The sequence below is a fragment of the Musca autumnalis genome, unplaced genomic scaffold (genome assembly GCF_047663935.1).
Source record: "Musca autumnalis isolate F117 unplaced genomic scaffold, ASM4766393v1 scaffold_1, whole genome shotgun sequence".
In the NCBI taxonomy this organism is placed as follows: domain Eukaryota; kingdom Metazoa; phylum Arthropoda; class Insecta; order Diptera; family Muscidae; genus Musca; species Musca autumnalis.
Window position 1 is genome coordinate 256,370,270 of NW_027411644.1, and position 26,528 is coordinate 256,396,797.

The window sequence follows — 26,528 nt, forward strand, 5'->3', positions numbered from 1 at the left end:
TAGGAGGTCCAATTTCATTTTCGACATTATGACTTGGTTAACGAAAGTCACAAAGCCAAATCTATGGAATACATATTTATTGGTTTAAATTAATTTTCTTTCAGGCATTTGCTTCATTTCATATTATCATTTGTTAAAATATAATGAAATTTATTTCAATATTCCGCCTAAAAATATCCATCAATTTATTTTTTTGAAAGACCTCGCAAATTGTGATTGGTAAAATTGAAATATAGATGACGTACGACCATATAGTGCAACATTGGGTATATTTTTGCAATCTCCATATCATTCTAGGAGGATTTTTAAACAGCGCTGTGATATCGAAAACATTCGCAACAATAGTAATTCATTTCCAAACTTTCAAGCGTTAACTTTATTAGCTAATAGATCCGAAAACTCCATCTTAATGTGGCACAAGGAAATGCTACCCAGCAAAATTTAAAGGAAGGGGTTCTATGCGAAATCGTGATTTCATTGCATCTTATGCATTGGTTCGAAGGAAGACGTGAAAGATCCGATCTTTCTATTAGCATTTGAACCCATGTAAAGGAAGTCGTGGAAGATCCCGTAGTTTCTTCAGCATTTAAACCCATGCAAAGGAAGTCGTGAAAGATCCGATCTATTCACCAGCATTTGAACCCATTCCATAGATGCAATAGAGATGAATTTTGTGTTTTTCTTTATACACATTTTTCTAAATATATAATATAAATTCTTTACAATAGGCTTGATTTAGTCGGAGACTCGAAATCACAACCAACGTTGTTAAAACTCTCGTCGTAATGATAGTGTCATTGCCAAAGCATTGGTGAAAATGACATATCAAAGCATTGGTGTAAATTACATGTTTTAGATCCAAAAATTTGGGGTCCACGCTCATACAAAATTCATCGATGAAGATGCCAAAAAGATGACATGCCAGATCACTTTCACCCATGATTGAATAGCATCTTTGGCATCGAACATTTTACTGGGTACATATACATTTGACCTTAAAATGGATTTTATTGAGGCACTGATAAGATGTGGATGAGGATATCAATTTGTAGACCCGCCTATAACTATGCACATCAATTTAAACATTTCAAACAACTCTCCTATTGGGTTTAAAATGAGAATGAATAAATAGATGGCGTTAGAACATATAGTGCAATATTAGGGATATTTGTCACAATGTTCGTATATTTCTATGATGAATTTTAAACGGTCCAGCGATATTTAAAACATTCGCACCAATAGCATTTCTTTTCGTAAATTTCAAGGCATTGGCTTCATTAGCCAATTGATCCGAAAACCGCATGTTTTATAGCACAATGAAATGCTAAATAGATCTGCTTAAAATGTATTCTATTGAAGTACTGATAAGCTTAGTATAAGGATACCAGTTTGTTGGTTTAACCAAGTTTTCATTTAGGTATATGCTTTATTTCTTATTATCTCTTGTTTCGCCTAAAAATATGCTCATCAATTTAAACTTTCAAACAACTCGCATATTAGGTCTTTTGTAAAATTGATATGTAGATGGCGTTAGAATATATAGTGTAATATTCGGAATATTTTTCACAATTTTCTTATGTTTCTAGGAGGAATTTGTTACATCCCAGTTATATTAAAAATGTTCAAGACATTAGCTTCATTACCCTATACATCGGACAAGACAATGAACAGCTGTATACATACACATGGGGTATAAAATTATTTTTATTGAAACTGTGGTACCTCTTCTTTGGGTAATTTTTAATGGGGGGTTATTCTGAACTTTCTCCTTTAAGTTGAAAAGGCGGAAAAACAAAACTCACGGGTAATGTTTGTAGAGAATAAGCACCATTTTGTCGATTGGGGTACTTTCAAACATTCGCTTGTTAAAATGTCAATTATTATTTTTATTCCTATATACGTAATGCTTGTAAAATTATTAAATATTTTAAAGTATTGGCATAATTTCTCAAACGTTTTTTACCTACCTCTTTTTCTAACCCACATAATTTCACTTACTCCCTTGGGTACAGCTGAGGAGAAATATTAAAAAAAAAACTCGCTTACTTTATGCCAAATTAAAAGCAAAAATTTACAAATTTGCACGATTTCCTTTTTTCTTATTTCGCCATAATAATGAATTTTGTTATAGAATTTTTTTGGGAGCTTCTCTTTGTTTTATTCGTTTTCTTTTTATATTTTGTTGCTCTATTATAATATCCTTTCACTTTGTTTTAATATAATTACATATAATATTATGATGGTGGAAAATGAGTGAATGACAAAGGCATTGGCGTAGCTAACATAAAAAAGAGGAAACGGTGAGGATGGGTTCCGTACATGCATTTTTAATATAGTCATCTAAATGACATAATAAAGAGGTACAGAGGCACAAATATTTCTAGTAGAGCCTAAGGGACTTATTCCACGCCAATGAGAAGCCGTGGTTGGGTGTTCGCACTAGTTTAACTGACTTTAGGGTGCGTGTGTTCTACATATTTTTTTTGTCTGAATTTTTATGATGATGACAAATTCTACAAGCATTAGGGTGTAAGATTTGACAAGCGAAGTCGACAAATACAATGATGGTAATGTGGTTGTTGCTGCTGTTGGTGTGGTTGACGGATTATGAAATTGTCGCAATTTTTCACGCCAAGGATTTAAAAAGGATAATAAAAATATATGCTAAAGAACGACACATTTGAAAATTAAATTCAAGTGAAGTCATTTAAATCCTCTAAAATATTAAATTTTTCATACTCTGGAAATATGTTTCTTGTAACCATATTCTGAAAGAATAGTTTATTTAATAATTATATGATTACATTCACGACCAAATATTATGGCCAGCCAGGTCAGAATAGCACCATTGTCAACCCAAGAATGTATTGTAAATACAGGTTTGTTGTTTCGTAATCCTACAAAGAACGGAAACTTATATGTTTGCTCAAGCTTTTTAGACAGGTAGAGAAGAATAAATTAACCAGAGTGTGGTCCCCACTTATTATATGGACAAAATTATATTGTACATTAACGCCAGTGATATCATTAACTATGCTTAGGTGTTCACAAAAATAATATTGTTCCCACCACCATATAAACATAAATCAAAAACATGTATTTTTGCGTTTAACAGCTTAAAAGAAATTATGATGTGTATTTTATACAATAAATGTTGAAGGACTATTTCATGTACTCTAATTGTTGAATTGTCAAAAAATTAAAAAAAAAATGTTATCACATCTAAACATAGTTCTATTTTTTTGCAATCGTTCAAAGATCAAATTTGTATATGCTTCTCCAATCCACTTACGCAGTAAGAAAATAATAAAAAGGAAATGTTAATAAATTCTGTGATTTCAGAATATTATCGATAACGGGATGTGGCATTAAACCAGAGTATGGTTGGGCGGTCACCATGTATTTTATAAAATATATTCATAATCGAAATTTCACACTCTCCATTGTTGTTTTTATATGGCCAAAAAGGAAAAAAATATGATGACATGTATAATGTACTTTGTTGCCAATAACCTCCCGCAATATGTTTAGGTGTTCGTAAAAATAATATGGTTCCCACTACCATATAAATATGTTTATATTTTTGCCTAATCCATTTAAACAGTAAGAGAACAATAAAAAAGAAATTAATTCTGTGACCTCAGAATATTATCGATTACCTCCCCCAATATGTTTAGGTGTTCGTAAAAATAATATGGTTCCCACCACCATATACATATTTTTATATTTTTGTCCAATCCATTTAAACAGTAAGAGAACAATAAAAAAGAAATTAATTCTGTGACCTCAGAATATAATCGATTACGGGATTTGGCAATAAACCAGAGTATGATTGTGCGGTCACCATATATTTTATTACATTTACTCATATTCGAAATTCCACACACTTAATTGTTGTTTTTTATATGGCCAAAACAGAAAAAAATATCAATATGTTTTTCCTCTGCGTTTAATAGATAAGTGCAAATAACATTATGTAAACTTTTCGCATTATCGAATGAAATTTTCAATAGTTTCCACAATTTTGTCTTACAACCCTCGTAAATTACACCAGTAACTACTTGTGTGACCATTCCAAGAGAAGAGCTAGGTATTTAAAGCATACTTAACAGTGTTAAAAACACGAAGGAAGAATTTTCACAACAAATCTCCAAACACAAAAGATTTGGAACAAATCCTCTGTGTCCAACATTTAACATAAACACAACACGACAGCGAGTGTTGCTGGGAAGTTTGGAGAGCGCGGCATACAAGAAAAGAAGGAAAATGATAAAATGAATAACAACCACGTGTGGCTCGACATAAATATTCAAATATATACAAAAAGTAAAAAAAAAATTCCTTTAGTTACCTTTGGCAAAGAAGACTCTGCTGCTTCTTTATTTTTTATTTTGTTTTTCCTACTTTTTTCTTTCTTATTTCCTAGGCCGGAAATGTAAAGTTGTTGCTGTTGTTGTTGTGTTTCTCCTGTGCCCTGCTTTTTTACCAATGCTTCTGTTCTTTAACACTGCTTCCTCTGATAATACCTTAACACGACTTACCACTGACGTGTGTCTGTGACCGGGTAAACATTGTCGTCATCATAAGCGACGACGGCATATTACGTGTTAGGCATTTGAATTTCTGTAAAGTGCTGGGAAATGTTGTCACATAAAGAAATGTTCATATGTGGTCATGTTTTGTTGTTGTTGTTTTTGTTGAGAATTTGTCGCTTTTAAGGCTCCTCAAAGCCGCTTAAATCCTTTAAAATACTTGGCAAAGTGTTTTGTGTCAACTCACACAGTCAGGGGGGATTTTGGTTTTCAATTTTATTCAAAGTAAAATGTGTTGGGGGTTTTTGGTTGGCCATGAGGCCATTAGAAGGCCCCTACTTCAAGTAATATGTAAGAAAGCAAGGTGCAGTTGGTAAACTATCGATAGTATCAACATAATCCCTAAAAAGTATTTAGATGTCATTCTTATGAAAAAGTACTGGGTGTAAAATAAACGTTTTAATTCAAGGTTCGCCAGTTTTTCTAAGATTCCTTATAATTGCAACTGTGGCGCCCGAGCAGCGGCCAGTTACAACATTTGCTTCTTGATATACATATAACCTTGAAATTTTGTCTGCTTGGTGCGCACGACAACTCTTGAAGGGAGAAACCGATTTGGTCCAAACTTGCATATTGCATAATTTCTTTCAGACATGGATTAGGTTCGAATATTTGCAATATCGGTCCACTTCTTCGGGTGCATCCCCCACAATCTATGGATAGTATCAATATCTTCCCTTTAAAAAGTATTTAGATGTTATAAAAATGACAACGTGCTGCGTGAACAATAAAAAACTTAAATTCAAGATTTCCTAGTGTTTCCTAAGATTTCTTATAATTGCAAATTTGGCGCCCGAGCAGCGTCCAGTTAACGTTTTGGGAGGCGAAAATGAAAACTATCAATATTTGCTTCTTGATATATGACCATGGAATCTTTGTCTTGTTTGTGCACACTACAATTCTCAAAGGTGGAACCGATTTGATCCAAACTTTGAATGTTGCAAAATTTCTTTCAGACATGGATTAGATTCGAATATGGACGATATCGGAACAATTCTTCTGGTACCTCCCTCAAAAAAAGTCAAACAGTTTAAAGACTATTCGCAGTTTTTTTTTTAAATTTTCATCGAAGGCATTCTTTGTGGTCCAGTTAACAGCGATATAATGTTTTTCGTGCTTCGTAACATAATGATCAAAAACCTCAGAAAATCCTACCGCAACCAACTAATATATCTGGTTTGCACGATAACCAGCGAAAGTAATAATTGCCAAAGTTAGATCCCGTTCCAAGGTTGTCTATGTCGTTTCATACCTTCATGTACCTCCTCCCCAAAAGCTAATCCTTCTTAAGGCCACTTTCATTTTGCTAGGGGAAGCCAATTCTTTCTGGGATAGAGTCTTCGAAATCTCCCAAAATGTAGGGCCACCCTTTCATGCACCACTCGCATCAAGTGTTTGTGGTCTGTATCTCGATAATTGGTCAAATGTTCTAAAAACTCCACTCAAGGGGAATTATTACATTATAAGAAGGATTATGGATTTTTTCTTCGTCTAGGCTCTGTCGATTGGCTCTGCCAGTGGTATAATTAGGCCCACTGACTACCTACCCCACATACGTCTCAAATATTATATTGGAAACATCTACCTATTTTTTATTAAAATTGTGGATATTTTTATAGGTCATTTAGGTCCACTATTTTTGTTATTTTTTTACTATCACAGACTGAGAGTATAGCATTGCCTTAGGTTACAGTGGTGATTGTCTTGGCTAATGTAATTTCTCCAGAAGATGGCGCTCTCGTTATACATAAAGCCAAGTGATACCACCGACCAAACATGGCCGCGGTTTGATTGTGGATAAAGTTGCAGTTTATTTTTATAATTTTGGTCAGGGAAAATGACAGTAGTAGGCAACAGTTTTGAAGGTAGCTGAGGGTATATCTCTGTCGACAAAGCTCATGATACTTTTTTACGATACTTTTGTTTTACTTTGAAACATAGTTTGCGGTACTAATTGTCTTGGCCAATGTAATTTTTCCAGCAGATGACGCTATAGGTCCACCTATGAATCTGTCGAGGGCATGAATATTACCCACAAAGAACTGCAAAGACCAACCAGACTGTTTAATTTTATAATTTGTGCCAATATTGTTTTGAAAGCAGCTAAGCCTGAGAATATATCTCTGACGGCAAGGCTGACTGACTTTCTTACACGTTTTACTTTGAAGCGTAGTTTGCAGTGGTTGTTGTTGTTGTTGTTGTTGTAACAGTGTTTGTTATTACGTTTGTATGTTCGTTCTTTTGTTCAATCTGGCTCTGGGTCTATCTCCAGTTCCAGGAAAGTGGCTGCTTCGATGGGATGTAACCACAGATCCACTGGAGTTAGATGAGTAGGGTTGGCTGGGCAGTTGAAAAGGTGTTTTGTGTCGTGCGGGCCCATGCCACATACTGGGCAGATGTATTGCACGGAGTGGTCGATTTCCGCCCAATAAGATTTTAGGCGACTGCAATATCCCGAACGTAGTTGAGCCAGAACTACTCTAGTTTGTCGTGGCAGCTGACGCTCCTCAGCTGCAATAGATGGGGGATGTATTTTGAGGACTTTATTCACACTATAACTTCTTAAGGCCTTGGCAACTGCATCCGTGTAAATACTATTTAAACCTGCTTGATACGCTTGTTGATCTAGGAGTTCTCTCCTGTATCGTTGGACCTCTCCCTCTAGAGCATGGATATCCTTCCTGATCTGCCTGTATGTGCCGGGCCTACCCACAAGATGGTGATTGGGATGGCTCACACGGTAACATCCAAGCAGGTACTGCAACGAAAGCATCTCATTGTGTTGCTTTACTGGAAGAATCTTTGTCTCCTCATGTAGATGGTCCACTGAAGATTTGAGGAGGCACCCAGTTGCTGTTCTCAGGGCGGCATTCTGGCAGTGGTGGTAGTCTTTGTTAGTGAAATTTCTCCGGTAGATGACGCTCTCGGTTTACATTTGATGCTGTACTTAGGTATTGGTTTGTTACTTTAAAGTTTGACAAACAGGGACACACAAATCGACATTCGAATTTGTGTTACAAATTAAGAGCCGGCGGTGGGTTTTCGTAAGTTAAATTGAATTCTGAATCATGCACACATGAGCGCAATGCTCTCGGTAAATAATAAATGATCAATTTTAACTTTGGAGATTCCAATACAATAATTCGAAGGAAAATCTTTCCTGAATCAATTGCATCTATTGCGGGTTGTACCATATGGCGCCCGAGCAGGGATGGAGAGTAGATAAAAGCCTGCTTTACTTGTTATATGTGGTCCATTTTAACATTTTTATTCAGGAGGACATTTAATAGTGAAATTAAGTATCTGTTTGTTGTTTTAAAGTGTGGCAAATAGAGACACCAAAATCGACATTTGAATTTGTGTTACAAATTAAAAGCCGGCGGTCGTAAATAAAATCGAATTTTGAAAATCTGAAGTCTAAATTTTAAATTAGGAGACTCGAATATAATTCGAAGGAAAATATTTGCCGAATTAATTGCATCTATTGCAGTTTGTAACACCTTTATACTTCGAGCTGACGATTGATGTTTGGGTATAAAAAGTTTTTTGTTGAAGAAGTTATTGAAAAATAACTTCGGTGGAGAATATCCACAAACAAGAAACAAGGGGACTGATGAGATCCAGTGGCGAGGATCGAAATTAGTCTTCCCTGCCTTACCCCTTGGCGAACAATGCCAAACCTTCTCCACCAATAAATTAGTTGTTTTCAATATTAAAACAACAACACTGGGATTAAGTTGGACTATTTTGAAAAATCAAAATTTGTAACATATTTAAATTCGAGGGAAATCTTTCCCTTATTAGAGGAATTATCCATTTGCCTCTATTGAGCTCCCCAATATATGGCGGCCAAGTAAGGACATAATAAGCTATTACAAAACTATTTATAATTGATATTTTAATATAAAATACATTTTGATTGCTTCTTGAGAAGAAATAAGATTCTACCAAAAATCAAAAGCAAAGCAAAAACCTCGGATTGGCGCCCGAGCTGGGAATCTTTATAAAAATCTTTATACAACTGCTGTGAATGTCTTTGGTTGGTCTTCTATGTTAATCTTCTATGAGAAAATCAGTTGACTGATCTACATCTGCCAATGTTTGAACATTTTATGCTCTCTTTTTTAATTTATTTCTCGCTAGAGTCGAGCTTAATGACCCAAGATTTTTTGCAAGTGAAAAAGAAAAGCCGAAGATTCCAACCCACAAAACTACCAACTACCAGGTTTCGCTCTTGGTAGCAGCTCATCAAACATATCGGCTATGGAGTGGCTTCTCTATCATCGAACTTTTGACTTCTCAAATCTGTCTCCTTTTTAAATGCATTGCATTGTACAAGGACTGCAAAAGACCTTTGAGCTTTGATATCACTTCACCTTTGTGTGCAACACCAAGAAATAGGCTATGGGTGGCTGGCTACACACCTAATTACATAAGTAATTCAAACCCATTTAAGCATTAGTGAATGACAGACACAAATGGCAAATGAACTTACAAATCCTTAACTTTCAATCACAGTTTTAGCCTTTAGCCAGCCAGTAAACTCTCCTGCTCTACTAGTCAATTTGGATATTGTATTGGCTGGCAATTCAAAGACCAATTGACATTGTCTGTGTTTCTGTCTTGCCTTTCAAAATGCTGAAATACCAACAAGCAAGCTCTTGGTGCAGTTGAAAGATAAACCATAGGTGTTGTTACAACAATAAGCCAGCATTGCATTGGAATTTCTGGGCAACTAAAATGCAGTCGACAACAACAACTACGACCTTCTGGCTCTCCATAATTATACAGTAGTACTGTGGCACTGGTAATTTTGTGAGCTTCGTTGCTTGGTATATCCACATTTGGTTGGTTAGTTAGTGGGCCCCCTTTGGTCGTCCGTCACATGATGATTCTTTGACTTTATGAATAATTCAGTCAATGTTATGCCCTTTTAAAGGAAAAGTACTTAACAATGTGGCATGCTTACGGTGAGCGAGTCAAGGCGGGTTTTGGGTGCAAGCCACATGCAGGCACGACATGAATGTAAGGCCAAGTCAGGCCACATGAAAACGTATGCCAAGAATAATAAAAGCAAAGAACTGCAGTAGACGACCAACCAGACTTGGGTGCAGTTTGATTTTGGATAAATTTGATGTTTTCGTTTATAATTTTGGTCAATATCAGGGCAAATGACAGTAGTAGGTAGGCAACAGTTATGCAGGAATGTTATTATGTGAGGAAATGCAAGATAGGAAAATGTAAATGTTGCAAAGAAGTTATGATGCTGGTTCAATGAATATTTTAAAAAGTCCACTTCCTCATTTCCCTTTCTTGGCAGATTTTTTTCTTGGATTTCTTTGTTAGGTTATTTAGGCACGTGCCAAAGAAATTGATTTATTTTGTTTGCTTTCTTTTGCTTTTCAATGGCATTTCCGTTTTTATTTTCATTTCCACTTCAGTTTGGGCTATATCTGTGGTATTTTTTCTATTGTTTTTTTTTGGACAATCTTGGCACTGTTGAGGTAGTCATTTTTATGACTTCATTTTAATTCGATTTAGAATTTTCGTAGACCATTTAATTGAAAACGTTTTTCGGCCACTGCTAGACGGCATAAAGCTTGAAGTTTTGTTTTATTGTTTTAGGAAATCAAATCAATAAAGTTTCCAATATGTCCAATATTTAAATTATGGCCGAGGGCGGAAGAGAAATTAGGGAAAATTGGATGAATTTGGTTTAGGGTGTTTTATTGATCGTTAAACTAAAAAACGAAATACACATTTTGAAGAGATATCAAGAGTTATAGAGAAAAATTAAAAAAATAAATTCTACGGTCATTAAAAGTTCATGGAAATGCGAAGAAGCAAGTAAAAAATTATCAAACGCCTTCGCCGGTTCTTTAACACTATCAGCAGCTATCTCAAATACAAATACCCATTAAAATTGGATAAATGCGATACAATCCAAATATATAAATTGTATCATATGACTCATTTTCTATGTGGATATCATTAAAATCCATAAAACCTAGCTACGGATCTACAATTGATAAAAGGTAATTCGCCTTGGGTGCATTGACACATTTATAACCATTGTAGAAGACCACTGAACACCGAAGAATACTCCCCAATAAACCGTTTTATATGCACTTATTAATTTGAAATCGATTAGGAAGCTACACTATATGCAACTAGATACGTATCATAAATATTAGTAAAAATGTCAAAATACTTTAAATTGCCCCGAAAACTACTCATAACAATTAAAGAAAAACAAAGAAAAAAAAATATTTCAACTAATTGAAACATAAGAAAACAACAAAAAAGCCAATTAAAACATAAGAAAACAACAAAAAAAGCCAATTAAAACCTTAAGCTTGCTGGCTGTCCTTCAAATGTGACATTTTGTTAATTTTAAAACACCCTTAATAAGTTGTCTAAATTTGATTTTAGAAACATCAAATAACTTGTCTTTTTTCGAAAAGAAAAGTGTGACAAGGAAAAACTTTTACTTTTTCTCCCAAAAATACATTTTTAGGAATTCCCCCAAAAAACGGACAGAAAGAAATTTTAAAAGTTTTATGTTTAGAAAATTATGCCATGCCGCCTAAAAACCCATAAAAATTTTTGGTACAACATTTTTCCTTAAGGGAATATTTTAAAAGTCATAAAACTTACAACACAGCCGTTAGAGAGTGGCTGCTGGCATGCCACTTTAGTGTTTTGAAGTTCAAGGGAAAGCGTTTCCAAAAAAAGAAAAACAATGTTTAAAATTAAAAATCAAAATTCCGCTCTTTGGGGAATGTAAATGTGTGTGTGTCTTTCTTCAGCTTTCTCAAGTATCAAAGTATATTTACTTTTTTGAGGGAAAAAGTTCTTCATCAGAGATTTTGTTATTGTTTTATTTTCATATGTGGAACAGTGTTTGGGGAAATGAAATGCAATACGAATATTTACAGCTTTTGTATATTTAAAATGTTGGGTTTCTAGCGTATTTTTAAATATTTTTGTCCTAAAAATTTGTAATATGCAATTCTTCGAATTTTGTTTATAAAAAAAAAACAAAAATTTTCATTGCAATGTAATCTATTTGTCTGTTTCCTTTTCATTTTTATTCCACTTATAGAGAGTGGAGAGAAGTTTTACTCTCAATGTGGTTAATACACGACTGTGTGTCAGCATGTTTAATATAACAAGGATGGCCGTTTAAATTTCATTTAGGGTCACCTGTCGGGTTGGCATTTTTGCCATAAGTACAAAAGTACCGATTTAATCAAAAACTTAATAATTCATAATATTTTATACAAACATATTCAAGGATAACTTTGAAAACGATCCGAGACCGATGCGAGACTTTTGCTACCTCCCGGATCGTTTTGAAATGTCTTCCAGTAGGTTGTCATCGCGGCCCATATTAAGGCGGTCATTTCTTCTTTAGATAAGGACCCAAAGCCATTTCAAGGCACTTCGAGGAATAAAAGACCTTTTCAGAGTGGCTTCTATGAACATAAGGGACCAGAGGGATTTCGGGTGGCTTCCATGAACAGAAGGATTGTAAGGAGGCCTCTGTTGGATGAATTTACTCAATTTTATTTGTTTGGGTACCAATATATTTTTTATGTTAGAACGTATTTTTTATCGGTGGAGAGAGAATTTTTGTCAAAGAGCGTAACAACAGGGCTCTCGCTTATTTCATAATATATAGCTGTGTGCTTGGTGCAATAGAAGACATAGAAGCGATGACGGGAGGGTGAAAAAGTCTGTTTTTGCTTTGGTGGTGTGTAAGCACATTTTTCATATACATGCATATATTTAAAATATGGATGTACCTAGTTATTACATTATATAATCATTTGATTCTAGATACCGGTTTCCCGTTATGATTTAAATTGTGAGGAGAGCGTGTTTTATTTTACAACTAAGGAGACGCATTCAACGACGTTTCTATCTATATATATAAAAGAGCTTATTGATGACTGAGTGAGTAAGTGAGTGACATGTATATCATCGCCCAGACGAAACCGCTGAAGCTAGAAAGCTGAAATTTTGACTATGGGTTGCTGTCGGTGTGTAGAGGTGAGATAAGGTTGGGTTTTTGGGAATTCGACCTAGAAGGGTAAGAAAAGTACTAAATATGGTACCCTTTTTATTAGGCAAACGGGAAGAGCTAGAATTCCGAAATTTGGAATGAGGGTAACTGATGGAGAGTTAGAAAGATGTACCAAAGGGGTTTGGCAAATTCTACCTATAAGTGTACGAAAAGTACTAAATTTAGTACCAATTGTATATTTTGAACGGGTTTAGCTAGAAACATGGAAATGAAGGATGGGAAATGGTGTTTATAAAAGGAAATGGTTTGTGAAATTCGTACTCATGTGTACGAAAAGTACTAAATGGTACTAAATTTAGTACAATTTGGATTTGGGTGAAAGGATAGAGCTGGAAATCTGAAATTTGGAATTAAGATTACTGACGGAGTATAGGATTGAGGTATAGGAGTAGTTTTGGAAATTCGTACTTATGTGTACGAAAAGTACTAAATTTAGTACAACTTGGATTTGGATGAACGGATAGAACTAGAAACCTGAAATTTAGAATTAAGATTACTGACGGAGTATAGGATTGCGATATGGGGGTAGTTTTCGAAATTTGTACTTAGGTGTACGACAAGTTCTAAATGGTACTAAATTTTGTACAACTTGGATTTGGTTGAACGGATAGGGCTGGAAACTTGAAATTTCGAATTAAGATAACTGCGTAAGTGTACGATTGATATATGGGGTAGTTTTAGTACTTATGTTTACTAAAAGTACTAAGTGGTACTAAATTTGGTACAATCTGGATTTGGTTGAACGAATAAAGCTGGAACCCAGCAATTTCGTACTTATTTCGTACAAAATATGGTATCCATGGTATTAGGCAAACGGAAAGAGCTAGAATTCTGAAATTTGGAACGAGGGTCACTGATGGAGAGTTATAGAGAGAACCCTTTGGTATGGTTTTTGGAAATTCTACCTATAAGTGTACGAAAAGTACTGAAAGTTACTAAATTTGGTACCAATTGTATATTTTGAGCGGATATAGCTACAATCTTCATATTTGGTATGGGAATCAGGGTTGGGAAGTGGTGTTGATATAAGGAAATGATTTTGGAAGTTCGTACTTATGTGTACGAGAAGTAATAAATGGTACTAAATTTGGTACAATTTGGATTTGGGTGATCGGATAAAGCTGAAAACCTGCAATTTGGAATTTAGATTACAGTCGAAGTGAAATATGTGAGTTGTTTTGGAAATACATACTTATGTGTACGAAAAGTATTTAATGGTACTTAGTTTGGTAAAATTTGGATTTGGACAGACCTGGAAAACTGAAACTTGGAATTAAGAGTACTGATGGAGTGAAAGACTGAGGTAGTTTTGGAAATTCGTAGTTTATGGGCACGAAAAGTACTAAACGGTACTAAATTTGGTACAAATTGGATTTGGATGAACGGATAGAGCTGGAATCCTGAAATTTTGAATTTGTTTACTTTTGGAGTGTAGGATTGACGTAATTCTAGAAATTCGTACTTATGTGTACGAAAAGTTGTAAATGGTACTAAATTTGGTACAATTTGGATTTGGATAGACCTGGAATCCTGAAATTCGGAATTAAGATTACTTTTGGAGGTAGTTTTGGAAATTCGTACTTATGGGTACGGAAAGTACTAAATGGTACCAAATTTGGTAAAATTTGGATTTGGATAGACCTGGGAACCTGAAATTTGGAATTAAGATTACTGATGGAGTGAAGGACTGAGGTAGTTTTGGAAGTTCATACTTATGGGTACGGAAAGTACTAAATTGTACTATGTTTGGTACATTTTGGATTTGGGTGAACAGATAGAGCTGGAATTCTGACATTTATAATTAAGATTACTTATGGAGTGTAGGATTGAGGTAGTTTTGGAAATTCGTACTTATGGGTACGGAATGTACTAAATGGTACTAAATTTGGTACAATTTATATTTAGGTGAACGAATAGGAAGCAGGAATCCTGAAATTTCGAGTTAAGGTTATTGTTGGAGTGTAGGGTTAAGGAATTTTTGGAAATTCGTACTAATGGGTACGAAAAGTACTAAATGGTACTAAATTTTGTACAATTTGGATTTGAGTGAACGGAGAGAGGAATCCTGAAATTTAGATTACTGTTGGAGTGTAGGACTGAGATAGTTTTGGAAGTTCGTATATGTGGTTACGAAAAGTACTAAATTTGGTACAATTGGGTGGACAGAATTGGAATTACTGTTGGAGATAGTTATTGAAAATCGTACTTTCATACGAAAAGTATTATTGGTATTATGAATAGAGATGGAATTCGGAAATTTGGTATTATAGACACACAAGTGCTTTACGACAGCACTTGTAGAGAAGATGTAAATGGCTGAAATACTTAGGAAATGTCGCCAACATTACTGAGGGGTATTTTGCCAACGTTGAAAATTTGATGTTGCCTGACCGGAGAATCGATCGGTTTTCTACATTTTGATATCACAAATTCCGAAATTGTTGGAAAATGTGGATAAAATTTTCAAAATACGCATACCGTTCTAATAAAACATGGACTGAAATTTAAAATGAAGGCCGCTCTTGAAGTGTAGAGGTATTTTTTTGAGATTCGTCCCAATTTACATTAGGCGAGTTTACTTGCGGCAATTGTCAGTTTGATGGAGAGAGAGGTGAGGCATATGGTAACCCTCTGCCTCTCAGCCTCCTCTCTCAACCAAAAACTGACAATTGCCGCAAGTGAACTCGCCTAATGTAAATTGGGACTTCGAACAAAACGTGTACGAACAGTACATGAAAGAAATTAAATGTCAATTCAAATAGTTTTCAGTGTTCACCATATTAAATATTGTTTATTTGAATATTATTCCTTTTCCGCATACGAAGTAGCGGGCATTTTACTAGTATTTTATAATTAATAGTTTTTATTTGTTTTTCTTTCTAAAAGTGTGACAATATTTCTTGTATTTGTAATTTTGTATGTACCTACGTGTCTGTTGTTACTTTTGTGTTTGGTATTTCTGTGCATTTCAATAAAAGAAAAACCACCACCATTTATAAATGTGTGTATGTGTATGTTTTTTGTGGATTTTGGATTTGTATTTTTATTTCATCTAAACAAATATATATTAAATATTTGTTTGCACCCAAACATATATTTGTTTGCAGGACCAAACATATGTTATGTTTGGAACTGTTGCAAACATATATATGTTTGCTACAAAATATGTTTGGGACATATGTTAGAGGCCTTTTTTTGCATGAACAGAAGAAAACGCGCTGAGGCTTTGGTGAACATAATATGAATAGAAAATATCTTCAAATGGGCTTCCGTTTAGAAGGATTCTTAAAACAGAAGGACCTCTATGAATAAAAGACCGCTATAGAAGGGCTTTTATGAAAAGAAGCTTCAGACAGGCTTCAATGTGTAGAAGGTGGGTGTATATGAAGAGAAGACCCTTTCAGAGGTGCTGCTATGAAAAGAAGACCCCTTTGGAGGGACTTCTATGAACAGAATACCTCTCTAAAGCGACATCTATGATCAGAAGACCCCTTTAGAGGCGCTTCTATGTATATAAAACCTCTTCAGAAGGGGCTTCCATTTAGAGGGACTTCTAAGAACAAAATTACCCGTCATAACGGGCCTCTATGAATGTAAGACCCCATCAGAGGAGTGTATATGAAGAGAAGCCCCATTAAGAATATGAACAGAAAATCTCTTCAGAGAGGCTGATATGAAAAGAAGACTCCGTTAGAGGTACTTCTATGAACACAGGACCACTTTAGAAAATCTCTTCAGAGGGACTGCTATGAACAGAAGACCCCTTTAGAAAGACTTCTATGAACAGAAGACTCCTTTATTTGGGCTGTTATGAAAAGAGGACCCCTTTAGAATGACTTTTATGAACAGAATACGCCTTTAAGAGGGCTTTTTTGAACAGAAGACCCCTTTAGAGGGATTTCTTGGAACACAGGACCCCTTTAGAAGGACTGCTATGAAAAAAAGACCCCTTTAGAATGACTTCTATGAACAGAAGACCCGATTAAAAGGGTCTCTATGAAAAGAAGACCCCTTTAAAGGGCTGTTTCGAAAATAAGACCCCTTTAGAATGGCTGTTATGAACAGAAGACGCCTTTAAATGGGCTTCTATGAACAGAAGATTCCTTCATAGGTCCATCCGTTTAGACCCATCAGATGGGGCTTCTATTTCTTCTATGAACAGTAGACTTCTTTACAGTTTAAACATACTTCTTTGGATGAATTTATATAAACAAAATGCCCGTTTAGAGAGGTTTCATGAATAGTAGCCCTCTTCAGGGATGCTATAAAAAGAAGACCCCTTCGAAGGGGCTTCTATAATAGAATAACCCTTTAGTGGGGGGTTCTATGTTCCTGTAGTCCACTTTAGGGCTTCTATGAACAGAAGACTTCTTTACGTTGAATTAAAGATCTCTTCGGAGGGCTTTTTATCCCTCTAAATTCTATGGCACCAACTAAAATGACTGAAGCGCACTTTGGAATTGTGTATCCATGTTGGCTGAAACTTTGCATTTCGCAAAATTTCTTTCACCTGCATCTCAAGTTTCAAGAAGGTCTATATCAGGCATCACCGGGTACAACATACGGGTACATCCCTCAAAAAATTTCAGAATTTCTCTTAGTAGCAATTTAAGATGTGTTCGCGGATCGTTTTGAAATGTTCATCGAAACTAGTCCTTGTGATTCTGTTTATAAAGATATTCGGTTATGTTCTGAGACACACTTCACCTCTCACTTCACGCCTCAAGCATTTTGTTCACACCATTTACGTTTATTTTTCGAATATTTTATGGACGGACTAGGGTGTACTCTTCTTTTTAAATACCCTTGTGAATCTTAACCCCAAGAAATTTGCAAAAAATAGGAGTAAATGGGGCGAACAAAATGTTTGAGGTGTGAAGAGGTGAAGTGTGTCTCAGAACATACCCGATAATTTTATTCGCAGGTAAGTCTATGCTTACTGGTTATTCTGAACGAAAATTCCCCGTTAGTTTTGAGTTTCAGCCGTTTAAACTTTAATGGAGAAAGTGAGAATACTCACGGGAATTTACGTTAAGAATAACCACAATTATCCAAGAGCTCAAAAAACCCTACGATGACCAACTAAAATGGCTAGTAGGAGTGACTAACAATGAATGGTCCAACCTTTGTGCATTGTAATATTTCAGTTAGACATAATTCAAGTTCGAAGATGGACTGTATTGGTAACTCCTCCGATACCATCCTCTCAAAATTACAAACATTTTTGTTTAAAATAAAAACAAATTTAAGGTCTGTTGGAGGATCGCTTTGAAATTCTTTAGAGCAGTATTATGTATTTTTCGTGGGCAGTCAATGTTTTCTGACATATTGGTCAAAAAACTCAAGAAAATCCAGTATGACTGATTAAAATTGCTCACCTCTACAATTATCGAAAGGAGTGGCAGACATTGGTCCAACCTTTGCGGATCGTAATATGACTTTGAAACTTAAATCCAGTTCGGATATGGACTATATCAGACAACTCTCTACGATACTATCTTCACAAAAATTTCAAAATGTTCGTTTTGAATTTTTCATCGAAAGTAATCCTTGTGATTCTGATTACAACGAGTCAAGTCCATGCTTCTCGACATAATGGAATCTGTTTCCCTGAAAAATATTTTCTCACGACACAGGGCGGGCTTACGTGGAACTTTTTGGTAGACAAATCAGCCTGCTAACCCATTTTTTTAACAAAGACATGTTGCACCAAATAAGTAGTTATTCTGTGGGCACTAAAAGTCAAGAAAGAAGCTGAAAGAAGCTAAGTGCCCAGCAAACCAAATGTCGGATGTCCGACACATCTGAACAATTTCGGAAGCAAGATGGTTTAGATTTCGTTCAGATTTCTAAACGATTTTTCGGAGGAAAAATAGTTCAGATTTCGTACCGATTTCGTTCCGAATTCGTAGCTAATGTCGGAAATAAATTTCCCTTCCGAATTTTCCAAGGATTTTCCTTAGATTTCGTTCCGGAATCGATTCCATTTCGCTCGGACATTCCGTTCCGAAATTATGTCAACCACCGTGGTGCAATTGTATGCACACCGCCTTGCACACTAAAGGTCGTGGGTTCGATCCCCCGGCCAGTCAACATCATAACACTTTTCAACGGTGGCAAAATACCCCTCAGTAATGTTGGCGACATTTTCTGAGTATTTCAGCCTTGTACAACTTCTCTACAAGTGTTGTCTTAGGACACGCCGTTCGGACTCGGCGATAAACAGTAGGTCCCATATCATTGAGACAATATGAATCGGGGTGCACTCATTGATATGAGAGAAGTCTCCCCTGTCCCGCCTGGGATGTTTGTGGAACAATTATATATATTACTTCATACAACATTCGTTATGATATTGTTACGATTTCGGATCCGACATCGGACGTAGCGTCCGAATTTTGTTCCGATTTCGTTACGTTGACGGTACGATTGGTTTGCTGGGTGGTTTTGCCTACTGGTAATGGTGACTTGTTTATATTACTTTGTAATGTGCTATTCGGATCATGTGGCTCCGAAATGCTTGCGGGGCAATTATGCTATTGATTTTAATAACTTCAAATAACTTATAAAATATTTTCCATATGTAATTATAATCACAAAACTCTTTAATCGTGGTTTTTGTTGTTGCTAACTCTTCTTTTAGGCGCCTCAAAATGATTTCATTAGAACTTCAATTAACTTTTATTACAAAACCAATTAAATACGATTCTTGTTCTGGATTGAAAAACGAAATATTAACTGAGTCAATGACTGATGAACTAACTGAACGACTGATGGTGACGATGGTAAAGTAACCACAAAATGGAATTCATTGAGGCGTAGCTAATCGAAGCATAGGACAACCGTAAAAAACCAAGACTACTGAACTTTATTGAAAAACAACATGAGAAGCAAGACGAAAGCAATTAAATTCGTTACTATATTTTACGATTCAATTTTAAACAAAGTGTCACTATGACTCCAGACACATACGCCACCACCACCAACAACAACAACTGTTCCTTACACTGTCACATCAATGTAACAGAGAATATTTTACAAAAAAGAAATGACATTTGGTTTGAAGTCATAGAACAAAATAAAAAACGAAAAAAACTACAATAAAAAACAGAGCAAACCAATAATGACAATGACAACAAGAAGCCAGCCAAACAGATGTGTCTCCCACAAAAAATTCAATATTTGACAGAAAAAAGAAAAAAAATAGTAATCATGAAATTTGGAGCGAGTGTATGAAGTGTGTACTGAATGTCGGGCTGGCATGAGAGTATGTACCCATACTTTTTTAATGTCTGGGCAAAGGCAAAAAACCCAATAAAAATGATTTTTTATTAATTTTTGTTCGTTCTCTTTATGTCGAAACTTATGACACATGATAAAGAAAATATCCATCCACTCACAAAGTGTTTATTCTGATATTTGAGTTCCAATCAAAATTTGACCCCAAGGAATTGAGAGATCTTCACAAAACAAAATTGTACACACAATGTGAAAAACATCATAAAAATTTTAATTGACCACAAAGAGAGAGAGAGAGGCCACAACATTAAAAGCAAAAAATCATAAAAAAGTAAATAAATATTGATTTTTTACTACTGCTGAAACCATTAGACGAAAAACTAATCACCGTGACCATTGGAGGTTTTTGACTTCTAATCATATAAGGGAGTTTGAGAATTTTTGGACACAAAATCATCTGTTTACTGCCAAGAAATTGGGCCAAAGAATTAATATTCTCAAAAAAAAAAGACTGAGTATAATAGGCCACTAAGTTTTGTAAAAACCCAAAAACGGATGTTTGGAAGCTGTATTTCTAATCTAAGATATTAGACTTTTTATAGCCCTAGATTAGTAATTAGGCAATGATTCGAAATTAAATTAGTCACATATTCGTTACAAATACTCTTCCCCCAAAAATCCAACCTCTTAATTTTGAAAAACGTGTAGAACCAATAAAGCCAAATTAATGCCGTATTAAATAAATTGAAAGTTTATCTATTCGTTTAACAATCGGTTAACTTAAAACGAAAAAAAAAAACAAAATCGATTCTTCATTTGTATTGGGGTTTTCAAATGTCTGAGCGGCGTCTACTTTGTTTTATGTTGCAGCCAGGCAGTCAGTATCTAGCACATTTCATCTATTTAAACAAAATGAAAATACAACAACAAAAATCGAAAATAATTTGAATTAGCCATGCTATTTGTTTGCTTGCTTCTTGTTGTATGCCACATACTTTAGGCTATGATGACGTATACCGGCAGTTGCCGGTTGTTTTTAGTTCTTATCCCATAGCCAAATGGGGGGAGTAGGTGATTTACCTTTTTAGTTCTATTCCCTATTACCTATACAGATTTATTAGATAGCATTGTCTGTATTTTGATGCCTTACGCTGAGTGTGTCTATTTTCGTGTGAGCGTACAAATGTTTCAAGTAGCGGCATACATATAATTAAATTAACTATGCCACAGATAAACCATAAGGCACAGTGTAATGAGACGGTTTAAAATGTTTGTTTTTTCCATGATCAAGTTTATGAGATTAGAAGGGCACCTAGGTGTTCTTTACGGGCAACATTGGGTCCGCTGTAAGAGGCCCTTTTGGTCTCCTATAAAATATCATTTGGTCTTCTATAAGAAGACTTTCCGGTTTTCTTTAAGAAGACCTCTTGGTATTCCATAAAAATACCCTTTGTTCCTCTTAGGAAGTCCATTTGATCTTCTATAGGAAGACCATTTGATCTTCTATATGAAGACCGTTACTCTTCCACAGGAAGAACGTAGGTCTTCTATAGGAAGACCGGTGGTATTCTAAAGGAAGACCGGTGGTGCTCTAAAGGAAGGCCGGTGGTCCCTGGTGTTCTATAGGAAGACCACTGGTGCTCTATAAGAAGACCACTGGTGTTCTATTAGAAGACCATAGGGTCTTCTATAGAAATACCACTGGTGTTCCATAGGAAGACCGTTGGTCTTCTGTAGGAAGACCGTTGGTCTTCTATAGGAAGACCAGTGGTGTTCTATAGGAAGACCAGTGGTGTTCTATAGGAAGACTACTAGTATTCTATAGGAAGACTGTTGGTCTTCTATAGGAAGACCACTGGTATTCTATAGGAAGACCACTGGTGGTCTATAGGAAGACCACTAGTCTTCTATAGGAAGAAAGTTGGTCTTCTATAGGAAGACCGTTGGTCTTCTATAGGAAAACGCTGCTCTTCCACAGGAAGACCATAGGTCTTCTATAGGAAGACCGCTGCTCTTCCACAGGAAGACCGTTACTCTTCCACAGGAAGAAGGTAGGTCTTCTATAGGGAGACCGGTGGTATTCTAAAGGAAGACCGGTGGTGCTCTAAAGGAAGGCCGGTGGTCCCTGGTGTTCTATAGGAAGACAACCGGTCTTCTATAGGAAGACCACTGGTGCTCTATAAGAAGACCACTGGTGTTCTATTAGAAGACCATAGGGTCTTCTATAGAAATACCACTGGTGTTCCATAGGAAGACCGTTGGTCTCCTGTAGGAAGACCGTTGGTCTTCTATAGGAAGACCAGTGGTGTTCTATAGGAAGACTACTAGTATTCTATAGGAAGACTGTTGGTCTTCTATAGGAAGACCACTGGTATTCTATAGGAAGACCACTGGTGGTCTATAGGAAGACCACTAGTCTTCTATAGGAAGAAAGTTGGTCTTCTATAGGAAGAAAGTTGGTCTTCTATAGGAAGACCGTTGGTCTTCTATAGGAAAACGCTGCTCTTCCACAGGAAGACCCTTGGTATTCTATAGGAAGACCGTTGCTATTCCACAGGAAGACCATAGGTCTTCTATAGGAAGACCGCTGCTCTTCCACAGGAAGACCCTTGGTCTTCTATAGGAAGACCATAGGTCTTCTTTAGGAAGACCGCTGCTCTTCCACAGGAAGACCCTTGGTCTTCTATAGGAAGACCATAGGTCTTCTATACTAAGACCGTTGGTGTTCTATAGAAAGACCGTTGGTATTCTATAGGAAGAATGTTTTGTCTCCTATAGGAAGACCACTGGTGGTCTATTGGAAGACCACTGGTCTTCTATAGGAAGACCGCTGCTCTTCCACAGGAAGACCGCTGCTCTTCCACAGGAAGACCGTTGGTCTTCTATACGAAGGCCGTTGATCTTCTATCGCAAGACCGTCGATCTTCTATCGCAAGACCGTTGGTTTTCTATTCGAAGACCATTGGTCTTCTATACGAAGACAGTTGGACTTCTATAGGAAGACCGTTGGTCTTCTATAGGCCGTTTGTTTTCTATAGGAAGACCGTTAGTCTTCTATAGACGGACCGTTGTTCTTCTATAGGAAGATCGTTGGTCATCTATAGGAAGATCGTTGGTCTGCTATAGGAAGACCGTTGGTCTTCTATAGGAAGACCGTTGGTCTTCTATAGGAAGACCGTTGGTCTTCTATAGGAAGACCGTTGGTCTTCTATAGGAAGACCGTTGGTCTTCTATAGGAAGACCGTTGGTCTTCTATAGGAAGACCGTTGGTCTTCTATAGGAAGACCGTTGGTCTTCTATAGGAAGACGGTTGGTCTTCTATAGGAAGATCGTTGGTCATCTATAGGAAGATCGTTGGTCTGCTATAGGAAGACCGTTGGTCTTCTATAGGAAGACCGTTGGTCTTCTATAGGAAGACCGTTGGTCTTCTATAGGAAGACCGTTGGTCTTCTATAGGAAGACCGTTGGTCTTCTATAGGAAGACCGTTGGTCTTCTATAGGAAGACCGTTGGTTTTCTATAGGAAGGCCGTTGGTCTTTTACAGGAACACCGTTGGTCTTCTATAGGAAGACCGTGGGTCTTCTATAGGAAGACCGTTGGTCTTCTATAGGAAGACCGTTGGTCTTCTATAGGAAGACCGTTGGTCTTCTATAGGAAGACCGTTGGTCTTCTATAGGAAGACCGTGGGTCTTCTATAGGAAGACCGTTGGTCTTCTATAGGAAGACCGTTGGTCTTCTATAGGAAGACCGTTGGTCTTCTATAGGAAGACCGTTGGTCTTCTATAGGAAGACGGTTGGTCTTCTATAGGAAGAGGGTTGGTCTTCTATAGGAAGACGGTTGGTGTTCTATAGGAAGACACCGGTTTTCTATAGGAAGAACACTGGTCTCCTATAGGAAGACCCTTTGGTCTTCAATATATAAACCCTTTGGTGTTCTATAGAAAGACCACTGGTTTTCTATAGAAAGACCGTTGGCCTTCTATAGGAAGACCCTTGGTGTTCTATAGGAAGACCCTTGGTCTTCTATAGGAAGACCCTTGGTCTTCTATAGGAAGACCCTTGGTCTTCTATAGGAAGACCCTTGGTCTTCTATAGGAAGACCCTTGGTCTTCTATAGGAAGACCCTTGGTCTTCTATAGGAAGACCCTTGGTCTTCTATTGGAAGACCCTTGGTGTTCTATAGGAAGACCCTTGGTGTTCTATAGGAAGACCCTTGGTCTTCTTTAGGAAGACCCTTAGTCTTCCATAGGAAGACCCTCGGTCTTCTATAGGAAGACGATTGGTCTTCTATAGGAAGACCGTGGTTCTTCTATAGGAAGACCGTTGGTCTTCTATAGGAAGACACCGGTTGCCTGTAGGAAGATCACTGGAGTTCTATAGGAAGACCACTGCTGTTCTATAGGAAGACCATTGAGTGTTCTAAGGAAGACCATTTGGTGTTCTATAGGAAGACCATTGTTGTTCTATAGGAAGTCTACTACTGGTGTTCTATAGGAAGACCCTTTGGTATTCCATAGATAAAGCCTTTGGTACTCTATAGAAAGGCCTTTGGTCTTCTATAGAAAGACCACTGGCGTTCCATATGAAGACCTTTAGCCTCCTATGGGAAGACTGTTGGTCTTATATGGGAAGACTTTTGGTCTTCTATAGGAAAAACTTTGCTCTTCTATAGGTAGACCATTGGTCCTCTATAGAAAGACCGTTGGTCTTCTATATGAAGACCGTTGGTCTTCTATAGGAAGACGGTTGGTCTTCTATAAGAAAGCCGTTGGTCTTCTATAGGAAACCCTTTGAGATAGAAAGACCTTTGTTTCCCATAAGAAGAACCTTTGGTTTTTTATAAGAAGAAACTTTGGCCTTCCATAAGAAAGCCTTCGGTCTTCTTTAAGAAAACATTTTGGTCTTCTATATAAATGACCATTTCCTCATCCATAAGAAGACCTTTGGTCTTCCATAAGAAGAGCCTTTGGTCTTCCATAAGAAGAGCCTTTGGTCTACCATAAGAAGAGCCTTTGGTCTACCATAAGAAGCCCCTTTGGTTTTCTATAAGAAGACACGTTGGTCTTCTCTAAGAACACCCTATGTCTAGAAGACCAGAAGGCCTATATAGGAAGACCCTTTGGTTTTTAGTAAGAAGAATCTTTGGTCCTCTATAAGAACAGTTGGCGTTCTATAAGAAACCCCATTGGTATTCTATAAAAAACCCATTGGTCTTCTATATTAAGTACCATTTGGTCCTCTATAAGAACCCTTGGTACTCTATTAGAGGGCATTTTTTATCTTCTATAATAAGACCCTTTCGGTCTTCTATAAGCAGACATCTAGGTCTGCTGTACAAAGGCCATTTGCTCTCCTGAAAATGTTCATTTCATAAATTTGATAATTATTTTGCTTTAAAGCGAGCCAATTCTTTATCTCTCCCTGGGCATTCCTTCACATCATAATCTGCTTAGGCGCATCTCTTTATTGCGTTATTTACACGATATGGCGACATAAATGTTCGTTTAATGGCGATAAAATGAAGAAGAACCTAACAGATCTTGGGTAACAGCAAACAACAAAAGGAGTGAGTGGGGTCCCGAATGCGACAAGGAGTGCATTTACAATTAATAACGATTATGACACTGAAGCGTGTCGTGTCTGTACTTCAATCCACAGTTACTTGCAACAGAGTATTGTCGGGCTGTCTGTCGGTCTGTCTGTCTGTCACATACAACTGACAAGAGTGACAAATATGTTGGATGATGTTGATGGAAAGGGGTGGTGGTGGTGATGATGAAGGTGCTGCTTCTTCGTCTCCTTCGTTCATTGTCGGTGCATCATCGACTTCAAGATAATAATCTTTTGTTTGCAATGATGTTTCAAGCAACCAGGATGACTACTACTACTAGCTGGAGGATGACTGACAGCCAACAACACTAAAAGATATGCTTATACATACTTTGCAAAATGCAATAATACCCGCTGTATAAATGTATTGTTGTTGCTGGTGGTGTTGTATTGTGTATTTTATTATTGGAACGTGTTCAACAAAGCAATACAACATCTTACAGACAATTGCGAAAGCTGGAGGGGGAGAGACACACGCACACACAGATGTAGTTACAATGCCATTAAGGACTTGCAAACAAAAGCTGCAAGCATTCGAGGTATTTTAATAATGCAGTCAAACAACCATCCATCCATAGATAGGTATACTCGTAATGAAAAGCCTTAGGACAAAGAAGAAAACAATGTCCCCGTTCATAGAAAGAGGCTGTGCCTACATTCCGAGATGAACTCCATTCCAACAGGCCATGCAAAAGGGGGTGTGTCTATGTCTCTAATGCAATCGAGTGAAACGTGCGAAAAAATAGCTGCTAATAAAATGAATGTCAAAACTCCTAGGTGAGTTGGGTTAAGGGAATATCGAATTAACTAAAAGTGTTTTCACAGATGTGCTGAGGTATAACAAACACACACTATGTGGGAAGTATAGAACCGTTACAAGACACAATAATATACGGCACATAAATGTTAATAAACAAAGAAGAAAATCTGCAAATATTAAACAGATGTGGGCTTCTGCTATGTTATTTATTTTTTGCATTTTCTTTAAACAAACCAGC

General features: G+C 36.6%; 1 protein-coding gene across 2 annotated transcripts in view; it reads right to left on the reverse strand.

Moving 5' to 3' along the window:
• Positions 1 to 26,528, reverse strand: part of Meltrin (disintegrin and metalloproteinase domain-containing protein meltrin) — a 265,939-nt gene that overhangs the window by 61,896 nt on the left and 177,515 nt on the right. The gene's annotated exons all lie outside the window — the stretch shown is intronic.